Here is a 7,439-nt window from a genome sequence, read left to right as displayed (position 1 = left end):
ATAAATGTAGACTAATAAAAATATAAATTGAAGCGGCAGTGGATTCCAGAATCCACCCCTTCAGTTGAATAACAAGAGTTCAGTACATGGAAATGACATACAGTGAGTCTCAAACACCATTGCTTCTTCCTTCTGATGTAAATCTCATTTGTTTAAAAGACCTCCGAAGAACAGGCAAATCTCAACATAACACCGACTGTTACGTAACAGTCGGGATCATTAATATGTATGACCCCAATATTTGCATATGCCAGCCCATGTTCAAGGCATTAGACAAGGGCAGCCAGTATTAACGTCTGGATCTGTGCACAGCTGAATCATCAGACTAGGTAAGCAAGCAAGAACAACAGTGAAAAATGGCAGATGGAGCAATAATAACTGACATGATCCATGATAACATGATATTTTTAGTGATATTTGTAAATTGTCTTTCTAAATGTTTTGTTGGCATGTTGCTAATGTACTGTTAAATGTGGTTAAAATTACCATCGTTTCTTACTGTATTCACGGAGACAAGACTGTCGTTATTTTCATTATTAAACACTTGCAGTCTGTATAATTCATAAACACTTTGTAAAGATCCATTTGAGGGTTATATTAGCTGTGTGAACTTTGTTTATGCTGTTTAAGGCAGTCGAGAGCTCGGGGGTGGGGAGGTCGAGGATTTAAAGGGGAAGCACACTGAATCGGCTCATATTTAATGATGCCCCACAATAGGCAGTTAAAAAGATGAATAAAAAAAATCTATGGGGTTTTGAGCTGAAACTTTAGACACATTCAGGGGACATCTTAGACTTATATTACATCTTGTGAAAAAGCATTCTAGGGCACCTTTAAATGTGCAGAATTTTTATTTATTTTTTTATTAATGTGGTGTTATTAGGCTACAGCAGAGTAAACGACAACTGTGTTAACTGTATGTGTGCCACATGTAGATGGTTTTCTGCTGTTTGCAAGCAGCCTATTTTGAGGACACAGCTGATTGCCATTAATTTCCCGTTTTAATTGCATTTGCAAAGCACAAATACACTGCAGGCTCGCTCCTGCTCAAATCCAGAGTAAATCATCAACATTGTCACCTCTTATGTGTTTTACTGAAGTAAACATATTGTAATTGGTGAAAACGCATGCGCAGGTTACTTTACTTCCTGAACAAGAGCGCACTTTGTGCTTTCAGTCCGTGTTGCTTTCATATTCATGCGGACCACGGCGCAGTTCGAGTGCAGCCGAACTCAGACCATCTCCTTCAGGTAGATCGGGTTCGGTACCCCGGTGCGCACCCGGGTTCTTTTCATGCGAACTTTAAGGCTTAATATAATTTAAACGGAGGAGTTATAGAAAAATTCACTCACAGCTGGCATAAAAAATTGGATGACATGGGGGTGAGTAAATGATCAGGAAATTTTCATTCAGAATACTTAAGTATACTTTTATACACTGAAAAGTGAGCAGGATCACACGAAAATGCGTATCAATAATACGAGTGTGCAATGTCTTGGAATGTATTCACCAAATGAGTTTTGATACGCTTTATGGCGTATTATACACACGAACCCCACACCCATCTTACCCAAGAGCGTGTCATAAAGTGCGTATCATATGCACGCAATTTAGTCCAAAGTCGTAAATAGTAGGCTACACTCAGAAGTATACTATTAATAGATTGATATTAGTATACTTACTACCTTAGTGTACTTGCTTTACTCTGTCATTCATTTGGATGAAACACATAATTCTTCTGGCTTCACTTGAGCAACATGATCCTTGATTATTTTGTCTTAACTTAATTTCTTTATCAATCCAGGCTCATTTACTACTTCAAAAGGTTCAGTGGGGTTATATTTTGGCTTTACTTAATTCAGATTATACAAGAACACAATGATTAATGTTGGCTATTATAAAGTGTATTTAACAAAACCAACAATTTGTTGATCTAGACTTCTGTTCAGAAGCACTTTACTGTTAAACTGGGACTTGACACAGCTCTTACTGTTGCGCTCATGTTGATTTGATTGCTTCTATAGTCGCTTTGGAGAAAAGTGTCTGCTAAATTACTAACTGTAAATGTAGAAGAATCAAGAATGTCATTCACGTTTGAAACAACACAAATGTGAGTAAATGACAAATGACCGAATTATCATTTTTGTGTGAACATTTAAGTTCACTGAACAAATGAAATATATGTATAGTGTCTTGTCACAGATGTATTTATCTATGTTGTGTTTTAGTGGTTTCACAAGTACAAATTTAGTGACCTAGTATACAATATATAGCCTATATTTCAATCATGACACCTCTTGGAATGAATGTAAACAGCATTATTAATGTACATGGAATGTACATAGAGTAGGAATGAATATCCCTGGCTCTGCTGAATTATTTTTATCCCCAGTAGGGATAATAATAATAATTAAAAAAAACTATCACCCCAGGTGATGCTACTTCACAAACCACCAACAGAGGATATCAAATACCAAAACGATGAAATTAAAACATCAAGGAAACAAACTGCAAGTTACGAAAAACGTATAAAAATATGTAAAGGGAAACCCATTAAAATGTTTAATTGGCAGTAAAAACAATTAGCTAAGTAAAATTAAAACCAAATGTCCGTTGACAGCTAAATGCTTTTTGATAGTAGTAATGCTCTGGCGCCATCTAGCTGTCAGAAAAACTATAACACACTGCCGTATTGGCTTTCTAAATGCGCGATTTTACGAAATTACAGCGTGTTAAACAATAAAAACAAAATGCTAGGTTGTTTAACCCCAAATTTGAGGTCGAATATAGACAAACCCAGCCACTGGGTTACATGTTTTTAATTCAGTTTCTAACCCAAAGGTTGTGTTTGTCCATTTTGACCCAAATAAACAACCCAGGACACCTGTTATTGCTGAATTTATTGCTTTGTCAAGAAGGCCAAATAAGAAAATGAAAATGTTACAAAAATATGTAGCCTACATACTTCGTTCTTGGCACCTTTTTCTGTTGCAGAAGGATAGTTTAGTTTTGCAGCCATGTCACAACGCATGTTATTATCTGCCGCACTGCATGACGAAAAAGTTATTAAATCAATATAAATCATTATTAAAATATTTTCACATGACTCCGCCAATGTATAGTAGACACCACACATAAGTTTGCATATTATAAAGAAATATTCACATTATGGTAAATTATTGTCATGTTTATTTTATATAGTGTAAGCAAGGGGGCCCCCTGGTGGTTCGGAGCCTTACGCAACTTCCGTAGTTTGTGTATAGGGAGGATCGGCTCTGACTTTACATGTTTTGTTACAGTCATTGGTTTAAAATGCTGAAGTAGGCTACATGGAGTGAGAAAAATATATTAGCTTTCTAAAAAAATAAAACACACCACATTATTTCAAACAATGATGTCAATCAAGACGAAGTTTTCAGAAAAGGCACATAATGTTTCTGTAGCTTCATTAATGATTTTTCTCACTGAATCACACTTTCCCTTCGGCTCCAATGACATATTCATCCTCCGGGATTTGCTGCTAATCCATGTTTCAAAAGAAAACTACAGCAACAACGCATAATAATCATAGTTTTCACATGGAGTAATAAAGAAAGCGCTTAACCATTGAGTGCGTTTCTCTCATATCCTGTGTTGATCTGCTCATCATCAATAAGCTGAATATGATCTTTTAACATCACAGTTTGAATACATTAAGGCAGTTGAAGTGTTACTGCATGTTAACGTATAAAATGCTGGTGTTAGTGATTGAAATACTGCAGCAGGAGCTGATCACGAGCTCTCATATTTGAGTGTAGCTGCTCTAAATATTAATAACAGATGGTTAATACACAGGCCTGTGCTGCAGTTCTGCAGATGTTATGTCCTCCAGGTCTCTACATTAGTCACAGGACTGAAAACTATAAGAATAGAAGCAACAATCACCTTTAATACTGTGTGTTTAAGCTTATGTGATAAATTCGGCCCTGTCTAAAGTGACCGGTTTGTGCTGCTGTTGGTACTGATTCACTTTCTCATCCAAATTCACTCAAATGTGTTTCAGGCGTGTCGATCACTGAGATTTCTCTTCCGATCCTGACTGTAGGTTTCGTCTGAGAGACTGTAGATTCAAAGACATTTCTGCTGATGATGGTGTTTCCAGAGGCACTTTCCCCACATCCGGTTTTTCCCAGATGGATCTGGTGTTTCCCCTTAGGAATCACATCAATCTCATCCGGATCTTCTCCTGACACTACAAAGATCACATCACTCATCAGCATCACATCACATTACATCACATGAAGTTTAATTAAATAAATCTGAATACTCGATTCTGATTGGCTGTTCAAACCGTGTTCAAAAACCTTAAGTCGAGGTAATCAGAGTGATGCTAGTTTCACTTCAACTTAAAGATGCTATGATATGTAATAACCTCAAAGCTTCTGCTGAGAAAAAAAAAGATAAGCTAAAAAAATATTTAAACTCAAATGAATATTTATACTTATGTGACAATTAGTCATGTAAATATGATCCAAACAGTTATTATTACAAAATAAACCTCAGCTTCAATTCGGGCTAATAAATATTTACATGAAACTATTCTCTTAATAATATCAGTGTTATAATATAATAGTATTATTGAAATAATTGACAATCAGTGTTGGGTAAGTTACTCTAAAAAACTCTGAGCTACTACGTTAATTATTAGCTATATTACATCTTCACCAGTGTAATTACTGTACTTATTACTTTTTCTAAAAAGTATTGCACCAATACAAAGTACCAATACAAGGATAGACATGAAACTGACCTTTCAATTCTTTCAAATAAATATAAAATTATTTGTGAACTGACTGAAGTATGTAAAGGGAGAAGGTTACATTACAGCAATTACACTGTAGTCACACCCAACACTGCTTACAATTGATAAGCTTGTCCATGCTGCCACTTCGTTTGACACATGTCCCGCTGTTCTCCGTCCTCGTTCCTTTAATCTTCTGCAGTAGTTCTTTCATCTCCATCTTCTCTTTATTCAGATCTGGATCCAGGAGATCTGGACAATCAATCACAAACACCTGCTTCTCTTCGATCTGTCTGTCTTCAGCTTCATGCCTCTTTTTCTGTTTAAATCTCTTTTCTCCAGACGAGTTTTTCTCAGAACCATTTCTGCCCATTAGAAGAATCTGCATCACTAGATCATCTGGACTGGAGCTGATTGCTGAAAGAGACAAAAAACATGAAGAATCATAGACCTGTAAAAAAAATATGGAAAATAAGTCATTTTTCTGCTTGGTGTGAAGGTGACGCTGCAGGCGCGTGTTCTGCATTTGCAAAAGAAAAATCTTAATGCTGGTTTGCATTGTTTGAAGACTTCATGTTGTCCAGACAGAACACTGAAGTCTCACTTAAATTATAATCCACATTTTTCTCTTTACTGAATGTGCATAAATATGTGGTTCTGTAAATGCAAAATAGAATATGGATATAGATATATAGAAAACACCACACAGCATGTGTAGCTTATTTGACAAATTACTTAACAATAGATAAATAAATATAACTCTTTTTCTTACAGTACTTATATAAGTTCGAATGGATTTCCAATAACAAAACATAAAAGAACTGAAACTGCAGGAACTGCCCACGTGGGCGTGGCTGCTGCGCATGGTCTGATAAAAACAACATTCAGATAAAAACAACTTTAGAGCGCATGCGCCGCCCGCTCTCAGCCAATCTGACAGGAAAACAACTTTTAAAAGGCAGTGAGTGTGCAGAGAATTACATTCCAAAAAAAGTAGTGTGCAAAAAACATCACAGTAGTGTGCAAAAAAAAACAAAAAAAAAAAACATCTGTATGCAAAGAACTAGTGTGCAAAAAAAAACATCTGTATGCAAAGAACTAGTGTGCAAAAAAAAAACATCTGTATGCAAAGAACTAGTGTGCAAAAAAAAACATTTGTATGCAAAGAACTAGTGTGCAAAAAAAAAAAACATCTGTATGCAAAGAACTAGTGTGCAAAAAAAAAAAAAAAAAAAAAAACCTGCAAAAAACGTTAGTGTGCAAAACCATTGCAGTAGCTACTGTTGCAAAAACGTACAAGTGAAACACATTTCATAATTTCATACCTTAAACGGATCCTTGTCCTAACTAAATCCGAAGCAAAATAGAACTGAAGGAATCTCTGCAAAACTTGCAGGGAAGGAGCGTGTTGACAGCTAAAGCACGACAGAAATACAGTCTGTTCCCTACTGAGAAAACAGGGAGGAGCCTGGAATACAAACATCCACCAGAGGGAGGAGTAATGTTATATAAGATTTCTGCTCGATCAGTTCTTCAAAAACTAATATAGTGACAGAAGTAGGCTACATGTAATTCTGCAACTTATTTGAAAGTAAAAGTTGAGCAAAATACTTAACTAGAGTTAAATAGTAACTCTTACGCAAGTTCTGTTTTTATATGGGGTCAAAATCTGACAGAACTGAAAGTGATAATATTCGACATGCCTCTGATGCCAGGGTTTTGTTAACATTCTCAGCTTAGAGATAGTTGACAATGTTAACAAAACTCTGGTGGTATGTCGAATATTATCACTTTCAGTTCTGTCAGATTTTGACCACGCAAAAAAAAAAAAAAAAAAACTACAGAGATTTTTGAGTTTTACTCTATTTATTTATTTATTTTTTTGCCAATTTAAAATACAAGGGAAATTCAATTGGATAAACACAGTAAATTAAGTTTAGTTTACTAAAAAATTATTTTGCAACATCTGACTACAAACAAGTGCATTGTTTCCAGAATGTGTTAAGAGATTTTCGGTTTGTGAAGGCGGAGCATACATGAATATTAATGAGTTTCGCAGACATGCGCGATTGCACGTGCAACTGAGAATTTTAGTTCACATTGTATCTCAAGACAATAGTGGATTATTCTATAAAGGTAACTATATTCTCAGCGTCGCGGCTGAACACTACAGTTGTTTACATAATGTTTTCATTAGTTTGCACGATTTGTGCAGTCGTCTGTAACTGAATAACAGATTCTTCGTGTATCAGCAGAGCAACCTTCAGCTATCATCTTCAATGAGTTCAGCTCGTTGCTCTTCCTTTGTACCTTGCAATGTTTTAAAACTCAGTATTTTACTAGTTATTATCATTACATCACTGCCTGTAACAACTGAAATAAACCTGTTTAAATGTTTTTGAGGACTCATATCTATTCTGGTATTGTTCTCTTGTTCATTTATGATGTAGGCCTATTGCTCTTCAAAAGGATTATACTGTGCCTGTATTCAGGATTCACAGAACAGAAGGTTTGAAGAGCAGTATTGAAATAGAAATCTTTTGTAACATTAGAAATGTCTTCTTCTTCTTCTTTTTTTTTTTAAATCCATTTATTAATTCATGTTGAATACAATTCATCCTTGTGGAGTTCAATTCTTAAAAAAAAAAAAAAAAAAAAA

The 7,439-nt window shown here is 35.4% G+C and overlaps 1 long non-coding RNA gene across 1 annotated transcript; it reads left to right on the top strand.

The window, feature by feature from the left end:
* Positions 1-1,246: 1,246 nt before the first annotated feature.
* On the top strand, positions 1,247-7,177 carry LOC125248815. Its single transcript, XR_007180389.1, has 2 exons — positions 1,247-1,382; positions 4,043-7,177. It is a non-coding gene; the product is annotated as an uncharacterized LOC125248815 (long non-coding RNA).
* Positions 7,178-7,439: the final 262 nt, after the last annotated feature.

Source organism: Megalobrama amblycephala, linkage group LG1 (assembly GCF_018812025.1).
Source record: "Megalobrama amblycephala isolate DHTTF-2021 linkage group LG1, ASM1881202v1, whole genome shotgun sequence".
In the NCBI taxonomy this organism is placed as follows: domain Eukaryota; kingdom Metazoa; phylum Chordata; class Actinopteri; order Cypriniformes; family Xenocyprididae; genus Megalobrama; species Megalobrama amblycephala.
This window is presented reverse-complemented; position numbering and strand designations above follow the sequence as displayed.